This window comes from Sciurus vulgaris, assembly GCF_902686455.1.
Source record: "Sciurus vulgaris genome assembly, chromosome: 5".
Classification (NCBI taxonomy): Eukaryota; Metazoa; Chordata; class Mammalia; order Rodentia; family Sciuridae; genus Sciurus; species Sciurus vulgaris.
This window is the reverse complement of record NC_136465.1, coordinates 29,885,138-29,896,973: the sequence shown is the minus strand read 5'-3', so window position 1 is coordinate 29,896,973 and position 11,836 is coordinate 29,885,138.

Sequence of the window (11,836 nt, the reverse complement as noted above, 5' to 3'; positions counted from 1 at the left end):
CTGATATTATTTCGTTGAATAGGTTGTTCATTCCTTTGGCTTGTTTCTCTAGACCTTCCTCAATCCCAATAATTCTTAAATTTGGCCTTTTCATGATATCCCATAGTTCTTGTAGATTCTGTTCATGATTTCTTACCATCTTCTCTGTTTGTTCAACTTTGTTTTCAAGGTTAAATATTTTGTCTTCAATGTCTGAGGTTCTGTCTTCCAGGTGTTCTATCCTATTGGATATGCTTTCTATGGAGTTCTTAATTTGGTTTATTGTTTCCTTCATGTCAAGGATTTCTGTTTGGTTTTTTTTCAATATCTCTAACTCTTTATTGAAATGCTCTTTTGCTTCCTGTATTTGCTCTTTTAACTGTCGATTGGTGCGATCATTCAATGCTTGCATTTGCTCTTTCATCTCATCGTGTGCTTCTCTGATCATTTTAATTATGTACATTCTGAACTCCTTTTCTGTCATTTCTTCTGCCATGCTGTCATTGGGTTTTATTGATGTAACATCTAGATTTGTTTGCAGCATTTTCTTTCCTTGTTTTCTCATATTGTTCAGATATCAGTGGACCGCTGAGATATTGCAGATTTCCTCTGTTGATTTACAATGTCCCTGAAGATTTCTATATATATCCCCTCTTAGCCTTCAGTAGGCTGAAGTCTTGGAGGAAGTTGATAATGCAGTGCTCCACAAGGAAGCTGCCTCTCTAGGAGTGGTGGCCTTCAGGTGGGGTATATTCCCTGCTAGTGGGCAGAGGTGCCTCCACTTGTTGACCAATGGTCATCCAAAGGGGACCTAGGCTGTGGGCTGAGGCAAGGCCTGTTTGGGCCTGTGTCTCTGGTTTTACCGTCCTTGTGGGGAAACCTCACCAGGCAGGGAAGACTCACCCAGTGGGGAGGTCTCGCTGGTCAGTTTCCTCCTAGAGGTTCCCCTCAATTTACAGCTACTGCCTGGGCTGGGCTGCCTTCCTCTGCAAAGTTTCCAGGGGCCCGGCCCTACCTCCTGGGCCTGGGAGCCTCACCCTTCGCAGATGAATCTCCTTAGGCTGCCCCTCCTCAGAGAATTTGCCCACAGGCCTGGAACGTTCGCTCCGCCCTAAGCCTGTCTCTGTGTGGCTCTTCCACCCAGAAGCCTCCTAGATCCTGGGACCCTGTTCTGCACCTAATTGCCTGGCTGCGTGGCCCCTCCTCTGAGCAGCCACCTGTGGCCCCGGACAATCGCTCTGAGTCCCAGAGACCCGCCACAGGCCTCTTCCTCCAGACAGCCGCCCAGTATGCCGGTGCGGTCACTAGGAGTCCAAGAAACTCACTTCGTGCCTCCTCCTCCCACCAACCACCCGTAGCCCGGGGCAATCAATCACTCCGAGTCGAAGTGACCCTCCCCGTTCCTCCTCCTTCTCCAGATAACCCCCCGGGTGTTCAGGAGCAGTCCCTCTGAGTGGCTCTGAATCCACGTGACCCGCTGCACGGGTCCTCTGGGCACCGCCCGGAGCTCAGGTGCGGCCACTCAAGACCAAGCGTCCCACCACGCTTCTCCTCCAGGCAGCCCCCCTGTGTTCAGGAGCTGTCACTTTAAGACCAAACAACTCACCACTCGCCTTCTCCTCTGAGCAGCCGCCTGGAGCGCTAATGCAGTCACTGCGAGTCCAAACGACCCGCCGCGCTCCTTCTCCTCCTTCTCCTACTCCTCCGGGCAGGCCCCGGGGTTCAGAAGTGGTCAGAGTCCAAACAGCTCGCCACGCAGCCCCTTCTCTGGCAACCGCCTGTAGCTCTGGTGTAGTCACCCGAATCCAAGTGGCCGCTCCTCTTCCTCCTCGTCCTCAGGGCAGGCCCCGGTGTTCAGAAGCGTCGTTCTGATTCCAAACAGCTCGCCGCGTAGCTTCTCCTCTGGCAACCGCCTGTAGCTCTGGTGCAGTCTCTCCGAATCCAAGTGGCCACGCTCCTCTCCTCCTCCTCAGGGCAGGCCCCGGTGTCCTGAGTCCACACAGTTCTCCTCGCCACTCTTCCCCTGGGCAGCCGCCGGAGCCCCAGTGGCTGCTCCGAGTCCCAGCGCTGTGCCGAGCGGCCTCCTTTACGGCGCTCCCAGCTGTCCGAGTTCACTGCTCCAGCGGGGGGAGGGGCGTTTCGCTGGCAGTTCTACTTCACAAAGTTTCCTGCATTCCGGGACCCCCGTCCCATCCGGGATGCCCCCCCAGGGGGTGAGAGTCACCCGGCTGCTTTGAGTTCGTCCCAAGCGTCTCAATATCTCCTCTTTTGAATCCTGAGTCCTGGAGCAACATGAAATGCAGCCACCCTCTAGGCCGCCATCTTGAAAAACCCCTTGAGACAAGGTCTTGCTAAGTTGTTGAGGTCGGTCTTGAATTTGCAGTCCTCCTGCCTCAGTCTCCCAAGTTGCTGGGATTACAGGTGTGAGCCACAGTGCCTGACTGTTCAGTTTAATATCTCTCTTTTTTTTTTTTTAACTACATATCACCATGTGGTTAGTATTGCATGGTACAACCAAGCGTTTACTTTTATATTATAAATCATAGTTTAAGAAAATGTCACTTAAGTAACAATACCACTGGGCAAAATTCTTTTGAAAATATCATTGAATACACACAACAATGGCAGCATTTAAATTTACCAACGAATGCTAGACTCTCCTGGTTTTCTAGGGATTTTTCTCTTCATTTGCATACAGTATGGAGATATGAAGGGTAAAGATAATGTCGAGCAATACACAAACATTACCTCTAAATTTATACACTTTACCTATAGTTTTTAAAATGTTATAATTGGGTCTGGGGCTGTAGATTAGGGACAGCACTTGCCTAGCATGTGTGAGGTACTGGATTTGATTCTTAGTACTGCATAAAATAAATAATTAAGTAAAGACATGCTGTCCATCTACAAGTACAAAAAATTTTTTTTAAATGTTATCATTGCTAAAATTTAGTGACCCAGTTGAAAGGATGGAATAAGTCTTCATCTTTAAGATGAGATATAATTTTGTACAAAGAAAATTAGAAAATTGTTTTGTGATAAAATGAGAAAAAAATTCACCATGGAACTCTGGAGTAATATTTATTGATGATTTACTGATAATCAAATATAATATCCATTTTGTTATTAAGTCATCAAGCAATGCCCAGATGAATATTTGATTATGACTTTCAGATCTATACTTTTTGGATAACTTATTCTACTTTTGAATCTCTACTATATTGTCACCATAAATGTATCCATATTTGCCCAGTGGGATAATGATTTAAAGTATAGTATCATATATACATTTCATGGTTTTTCATAATTCAGATTTACTCTTTTTGTTTGTTTCTTCTTTCTTTGCTTGGCAAAGTTTGAGGAAATACATTTACCAAAAAGATGTTAGCATTCATTTTTGTCCAAAATGAAATTGGATGACATTCTGATGAAGAAATAAAATTTTTGGCAAAGAGAATAAATCATAATTTTGTGAGAATGACAATCATGTATATGTTGTCTTTCCTCCCTTTATATCTTTATCTTTATAAAGACCTTTATAATTAACCCTGTCCCATATCATCCCTGCTCCATATCCACTCCATTTCCATCCCTTTTCTCAATCTCTAACCATTCCTGATCTCCTTTTCTTATACCTGAACTACAACTAGATTTTTCCTCCTTTTTTATTGCGGTAAAATAGAAATAACATAAAATGTATCTTCTTAATCATTTTTGGGTGTACAGGTATTAAACACATTTATAGTATTATAGAACCATGACCACCATCCATTTTCACAACCCTTTTCATCATGTAAAATTGAACTATACCTGTCAGATGATAACTCACCATTATCCTCACCACTGCCCCTGGAAATCACCATTCTGTTTTCTGCCTAATGGTTTTGCCTATGATAAGTATGTCTTATAAGTGGAATTCAGAGTTTTTGTCTTTTTATGAGTGGCTTATTTCACTTAGCACAATAGCTTCAAATTGTATCCATGTTGTAGCTTATGTCAGAATGTCCTTCCTTTTTCAGTCTAAATAGCATTTGCTCTTGGATGTTTATCACATTTTGCTTATCCTCTCTTCTCTCAGTATCCCTGGGCTATTTGATGGGTTAGCTATTGCTAATATTGCTGCTATAAACATGGATTCACATGTATCTCTTCTACACTCTGCTTTCAATTCTTTGGAATATATGCCCCAAAGTGGAATTACTATATCTTATAGTCATTATAGTTTTAATTTTTTGGGGGACATCACCATAGTGTTTTTCTCAGTAGCTGTATTATTTTACATTCTGACTAACAGTGCACAAGGATTCCAATGGTTTTACATCCTAATACTTGTTATTTTCTGTTCTTTTTTAAAAAATAATAACCATCCTAATAAGTGTGAGATGTACCCCATTTCAGTTTCCATTTGTTTACACTAATAGTGATGTTGAGCATCTTTTCATGTGCTTATTGACTATTTGTGTATTTTCTTTCAAAAAATGTCTGCTCAAGTCCTTTGCCCATTTTGAGTCAGGTTTCTTTGTCTTTTGGTGTCCAGCTTAGGAGTTCTCTATATTCTGGGTATTAATCCCTATTAGATATATGTTTTGCAAGTATTTTCCCCCATCCTGTGCATTGCCTTTTCACTCTGTTAGTTGACTAGAATGTTATATTTTCAGAGATATTTGAAGTATGAAATTTTTCACAGATTGAATATATTTATGGAACAGAATATGGAATCTTTATTGCAATCATCAAGAAATTTTTCAAAGTTGATAAAAAACCTTAAATATATTTAAGTGCAAGTGTTTAAAATATTCTATTTTTAATATCACATTTTGCGAATTCTAAACAATCTTATTCTTAAAGTATATTATTGGCCCTGAAATAACAGTCTTTTATATACGCAAAATGATATAATAAATTAAATGTTATTTCTCAATGTAATTTTTAACATGACTATAGCCAACAGGTAAGACATCTCTTATTGTGAGTAAATGATTTATTAGTAGATCTTGAGGCTACTTTCATACACTTTCAGAGATCAATGGAGCAAAAGAAACAACATCATAATAATGACAGGTCTCTATAGTGTCACAGCTCTCTTTTGATCTTATTTATTTGCTCTAAGTAGACAAACCAGTATATAATTTTATCAGTTTGCTCTGGTCTGTTCAAAATATCAAGTTTGTTTTATAATCTTTGTCAAACTGTCAAGTTTTTTTCTTGAAAGATCCTATTAGCTCCCCCAATTGATTTTTTATTTCAGAATGTAAATTGCTCATTCACCTTTTTTCCAATCTAGATCACATGTAGCAGCTGTATATGCTTGTCGCAGTGAGCCAATTAGGAAACAGAAGTCACTGTGATTCCAGGAAAGATGGGTTGCTAAGGACACTAGACATGTTGGTTTTCTCCCTCTGCTTTTCCTTTTAGCAGGTGACAGGATCTGTGCTTACTTTTCTAAGTGGAATATTTTTTCAAGGAGTAAAGAAATAGATTAGTTGTCCTTCTTAAACATTTTTATTAGTTGTTGATGAACCTTTATTTATTTATTTGTATATAGTGCTGAGGATCAAACCCAGTGCCTCACACATGCTAGGCAACTCTACCACTGAGCCACAATCCTAACCAGATTAGTTACCTTTTGATATATAGCCAACCCACCTCAAAATTTGGTAGCTCAACAATGATTACTACTTCTCACGATTGATCAGCTGAGTGGTTCTTCTTTCTGTATGGGGATGGCTTGGGTTTTTAATACCACTGAACTTCACTGATAACTATATGGGCTGGGATGTCTCAGGGCCTTAGTGCTTTCTGTTGTCTGAGGCATCTCATTCTCCATGTAGTGTCTAATTCTACCTGGGTCCTTTTTCCATCAGGATGCTCTGGACATTTTAACTCAAGGATTTAGGGAGCAAAGCAGGTTTCTGGACCTGGCAGAGTGCTACTTCTACTATACTTTTTAGGGCATAAGACTTCAAGATCAGTCTGATTCAAAAGACAGGGGAAGAAGAGTCCATTTCTAGATAGGACAAACATAGTACATGAACATGGGAAGGGAGAAATTATTGGCAGCTACTTTCTTAAACTCTCTAAAAGAAAACAATTATTTTATTATGCTACTCAGGTTAATTTTTCTTGTTTTTTTCAGCAAATATCATTTACCATCAGAAAATAATTCTTTCTGCTCTCAGTGTATGTGCTTTGGGTAAAGTACTGTCCCTGGCTCAAGTATAAAGTATGGAATCTGAATTTAAGGTGCTCAGGGTACAACTTGTTGCCTGGGTCACTGAGTTCAGGAATAAAAACATGGTCTAGTGAAAATCGAGCAGGTGGAATAAAATTTATTTTTCTGGTCATTTTGGGAGGGACTCTCATTCTCTTAATGGAATTAAAGCTAAGGTGGTTCTGCTATCCAGAGATGATAAATAGAAAATAAGTCAGAGGGTAAAAAGAATGAGATAAAGTAGAACCAAAAGCTGAATGAAGGAAAAACCAGACCTTTATGACATAATGTGAGCCTTGAATGGGAAACAGGGTCATACCTTAGTTTTCCTTATTGTGATCCATTCCTTTGTCTGCATGAGGCTGCATGAGTTGGGCTGTGCTCACTTGCAGTCATACTGGTTTTAACTAATAATAGCAGAAAGCTAAAATAGTCTGCCATTCCATTCTCTCCCTGTCTTTTGTGGACCAAAGTCCAAGGGTCTTGAAGTGAATGGAATGAGTGGAAAGAATCCCCCCTGTGAGAAACCTGAAGAAAGAATGAAAGATTTCTATAATACTAAAATGGCATTTCTCAGACTTTAAATTGAAAGAGGGTGGATAAAAGATCAGTAGGGATCTGATATTGTTCTAACGAGGTGCCCCGAGGAGGTGGCTGTGCCTCAAAAGAGATGACAGAGTGGTGCTTTATGAGAAATAGGACCCTGAATTCCAAAGAGAACTCAGCCAAGCATGTTGTGGAAGATGCGGAGGTGACTGGACTGGAGGACTTGTGGAGAATGAGATACCAAAGCCTGAGAGCATGACTTAAATGACACTGTTAGGACTCCAGAGACCACACTATCCCTGAGAGGGGAGGAGCCCTGGCACTCCCAAGGTTGAGGGCTCAGCCACCCCAGGGAAGCCACCTGGATTGAAGTTGATATTAAAGTTAACTTTCAGAAAATAAAAGTGATGTTTTTGCACAACAGTGTTTATAGACTGAGATTTATAATCACTAAGTTCTATCTAATAAAATATATGAGTTCAAGAGAATTATTTGGGTTTCAAGCTAACAGTTTTCTTTTATACACAAGTTAGAAGATGAGTGATCATGAAAATGAGGGATTTTGTCTCTGATACCTCCAGTCATTAGAGACATTGGAGACATAGATGCCACCCATTGTTCTCATTCACAGAGTTGATAGATCTTCTGAGTAACTTCAGGATTTGAAACTCAGCTATATAAAAACTCCTCTGGATAAGCCTCTCTTTCACACTTCTGTGCCACCCCCCCACATACATATATACACCCATTTCAGGGTTGTTGGGAGATTTTATTATGTTCATGCAAAGGACCTGGCACATTGAAGGTATTATGATAAAACATATTTGTTATTTTCAACCTATCTGATCTTTCATTCAGTTCCTTCCTCACTCATGATTTGAGTGTTCTTATGTAAAAGTAACCATTCCCTTAATTGCCTAAACAAATAACTCACCATATTTAGGTCTATCAGCATAAAAGAGAATGAAAACTCAAATACTGCAGTAAAAATATACTATCTGGCAACTCCAAAGATGCAAAGGAATACAGAAACTTGAAAGTGCTTTGCTTTATTAAAGAAATGTATGAGGTGTGACTTAAGTAATGCGACTTAAATGGTGCTTTGAATTTTGGCTTTACAGCCACACACACAAAATTAATCTTGTCATTTTATAGTCCACAGAAAAGATAAAGGATTTCCTGTTCTTCTACATTAAGTGTAGATCTCATTTGAATTGTATTTTCACAGTTGTATTTCTGGTGTCCTTGAAATAATTTACTATAGCATAAATACATTTGATTTGTGAAACTCTTCAAAAAATTTTCAGGAATTATCCTTATGGTATCTAAAGTAAAATGAACAACACTTAAAACTGCTTTATTGGCAGAAAAAAATTATGTCTCATTTGCTTTTGGTAATTGGGCCATATTTTACAATAAATTTAAAGTGAAGTTTCTTAACTTTCCTCTGTATCCTTTGGTGCATACAGAATGGCATATTGTTAAAAAGCCTTTTTTATATGCAGAACCTATAATTCTTCTTGCATAAATCATTCTAACTTCTGTCTTTCACACTTCTACATTTGTTATCTGGAGGATCTGTGTAATTTCTTAAACATTTTAATGTGACTTTGAAAACTGTTTGCTGTGCTTATTTATTTAGGGGTATACATGAACATTTATAATGCATAATGTGACCTAACACTTGTGTACAAAATTATAGATCATGGTCATATTTCCTAATTTTTCTTATACGTCAGTGCCAAACACTCAAAAAATATTTAAATATGTTTCCTGCATGTCTGGGATAAAAGACATTAAATTTAAAAGTTTTATTCATTGAAATTACTAATGTATAGCCATATACTTTTTTCTTTTAAAACGTGCTGTGTCTCTTAATCCATTTCATCTTGATTAGACTGTTGAATATAAAATTATATGCTACCATTTCCTCCATTGTTCATGGATGGTACATATGCCATTCAGATTGAGCATAAATAAAGTCTTGTAAAAGACTCTGTGTAAATCTCAGATATGGTTGACAATCTGACTTTGAATTTCAAGTCAAATACTTAACTACCAAGTTGTGTACTTACTCAGTATGAGCTATGGAATCAAACTTTCTGAGTTTCTCTGTGGACTTTTATAGTTACTTAAATTTCTTTGTCTCAGTTTTCTCATTTGCAACAAAAGAATAGTGTGGTTATTTTTGGAAAAAAAAAAGGTAAGTAATCTAGGCAAAGTACTTAGAAAATAAAATGGTATATATTAATACATGGCAAAGAGAGAATTATAATCAGATACAATATGTGTAGTATATTAGAATAGCACTTTAGTTAGATCTTCATTCAATGTACATGACAGTTTCAGTAGCCTTGCTCTAGACTAAGTGAATTCTTAGAGAGCTTGTATTCTGATGTCTTATTGCAAATATTATGAGGAACATTTAGTGGCAGTTGTTGGTGCTTGGTAAAACTATAGATATTGTTATGGTGAGAGGATATTAGTTTAAAATTTTTATCCCCCAAAGTGTGGTGGGGATGGAGCAAATGAAGTTAGAAAATAATTTTTAGTTTTAAGGTGTGAACAATACATGAAATACAAAGAAGACTGAAATTTATACTAAGAGATTGTGTTAATCAGCTTTCTATTACTATATCAAATACTTGAGACAAATAACTTTATGAAGAGAAAAAGATTTATCCATGACCAGTTGGATCCATTGCTTTTGGGCCTATAACAAAGAAGCAAATCCTGGTGGGAGGCATGGTGAAGCTAACCTGCTTGCTTCATGTTGGAAAGAAAAGAAAAGAAAGAGGAAGGGCCCAGGGTCCCACTATCACGTTCAAGGACAATTCTCACGTTCAAGTTTCCAATCACTGGAAACTCTTCCAAGAAGAACCAACTCTTACAGGTTTATCACCTTCCACTCCCAATACCACCAAGCTGGGAACCAACCTATAACACATGGGCTTTTCTGGGACAGGGTTTTTTGTTTGTTTGTTTTAAAGTTATACAAATAAGACTAATTTGAAAGAGAATCTAAAATGATAAGGACAAGGCAAGAAATATAGTACATTCTTTACATATGCATGAATGCAAACTAGGTCTGCTATTTCAAGACCCTTAAGAGTATCAGCTCTGACTACTGGAGGGTTGCAAAATGACTGGATGCAGATCAGTTACTAATGGGGGAACATTTCAGTAGCTAGAGCTCGGAACAGAGGAATAATGGGAACAAGCACAAAAGAGGAATGAAATCACCATTGAGAGATTTGAATTAGATTAGGGTCAGCATTGTTCAGTGGAAGGAATGATGATTTCTGTGCCAGTACTTAATCTGAAATTTAGTAGCTGCATAATGTTGGGGAAACACTTGACATATTTGAATCTCAGTTTTTTCATCTGCGGTATGAATTATGCTAATACCTTACTTACTGTTTTGTTGTAAGGTTTTCAGAATGAAAAATGTAAAGAGGCTAAGGGAGTATGTTCGATAACACTCACTGACTAAACATTACCAGCATGTAATTCTGAAAGTGATGCTCATGAAACCAAATATCAACTTTCGAACCTTTAAAGCAGGGTGGCTTAACCAATACCAGCCAGGTGAGATAGTTTAGCACAGTGACTCTCAACCTGGTTGCACTAGAAACCTTTCAAAAAACAAACAAACAAACAAACTAACAAAAAACACTCACAAGCCTGGTGCAGTGGCACATACCTGTAATCCCAGTGACTTGGGAGGCTGAGGCAGGAGGATCGTGAGTTCAAAGTCAACCTTAACAATTTAGTGTGACCCTAAGCAACTTAGCAAGATCCTGTTTCTAAATACTTATTTTAAAAAAGGGCTGGGATAGTGCACAGTGGTTAAACACCCCTAAGTTCCATTCCCAGTACCAAACAAACAAATACTCATGGTCTGAAACTCTAATACATTTAAGTTGTGGTGAGTTTCAGGTATAATTTTAAAAGTTTTGAGGTGAGTGAGGTCAGGGTTGAGAACCACTGGTATAGCCAAAGGTGTAAGAGGAGGGTTTGCTCTAGAGTGGTTTTATATGAAAGTAAAAATCCTCAGACTTAGAAAATAGGCCAGATTTTAAAAAGTGCCTGCCAACACACTTATTGTTAGTTACAATATTTATTTTATAAGTATATATCAGTGCACAAAGTAGTGGTTAGTAATTTCTAGGGCACAATGCATGAAAGAACAGTGGTAGCAAGAAAGGAATATCAGAAATGCTAACTAAATTGTGAACTAGTCATTCTGAAACTATGTATCATTTTCATTAGCCTTTACAAATGCTTTTATTTCTTTTCTAATTAGAAGTCTGCTTCGTAGACTACATATAGGAGGAGTGAAGGAAGATAAAAATTTGATTTTAAAAACAATTGTGGAAAATTCAAGGAAAAATTAATATCATTATTAAAAACCATAAGAATTCCATTAACTTATTAGGAGTGAGTTTATTAACACTGTTCAAAGGAGAAGGCTACAAATCCCTCTGCACGTAGAACATATGACAGATCCAGTGCAAGTACTGACATGCTTTTACATCTGTCGGAAAATGTCTTTATAAGCAGATGTTGGAAAACTCCCTTTCCCAGTTGGATATATGAATTCTGTTATTAATGTGGATAAAGAGGAGCCAATGTTCTCGGGTAAAAAAATAAAGCATTGCCTACAACTCTACTGGGACTTGTTTTTGATCATTGGACACATATCTAATTTTTAAATCAATTAATTCAATACAAAGGTACTGGTAGAGTTATCTTAAAGTCTGAATACTTGGCACATTTGTATTTTGACAATGTTTAAGATAACATACCAAAATATTTTGCCAAGGTGCAGAAACTGTAAATCTGGAAGTCTTTTGGTCTCTTGCATACACCTTTACAAATTAATGAGATTCACATACTACTAAAGGGACCAGCCAATACACATTTTCACTCTTGCAGAAACTCAAGCGACAGTTGTTTCCAGCAAAACAATACTCACTATGCAGCTTTTATGTGGTAGTTTAAATGTGTAATCATATTTAATTATTAAAGTATGCTGAATATTCATAAGCATTAAAGTGTGATTCTTAAGGCACAGAGTGGGAGAAAATATTTGTAGAA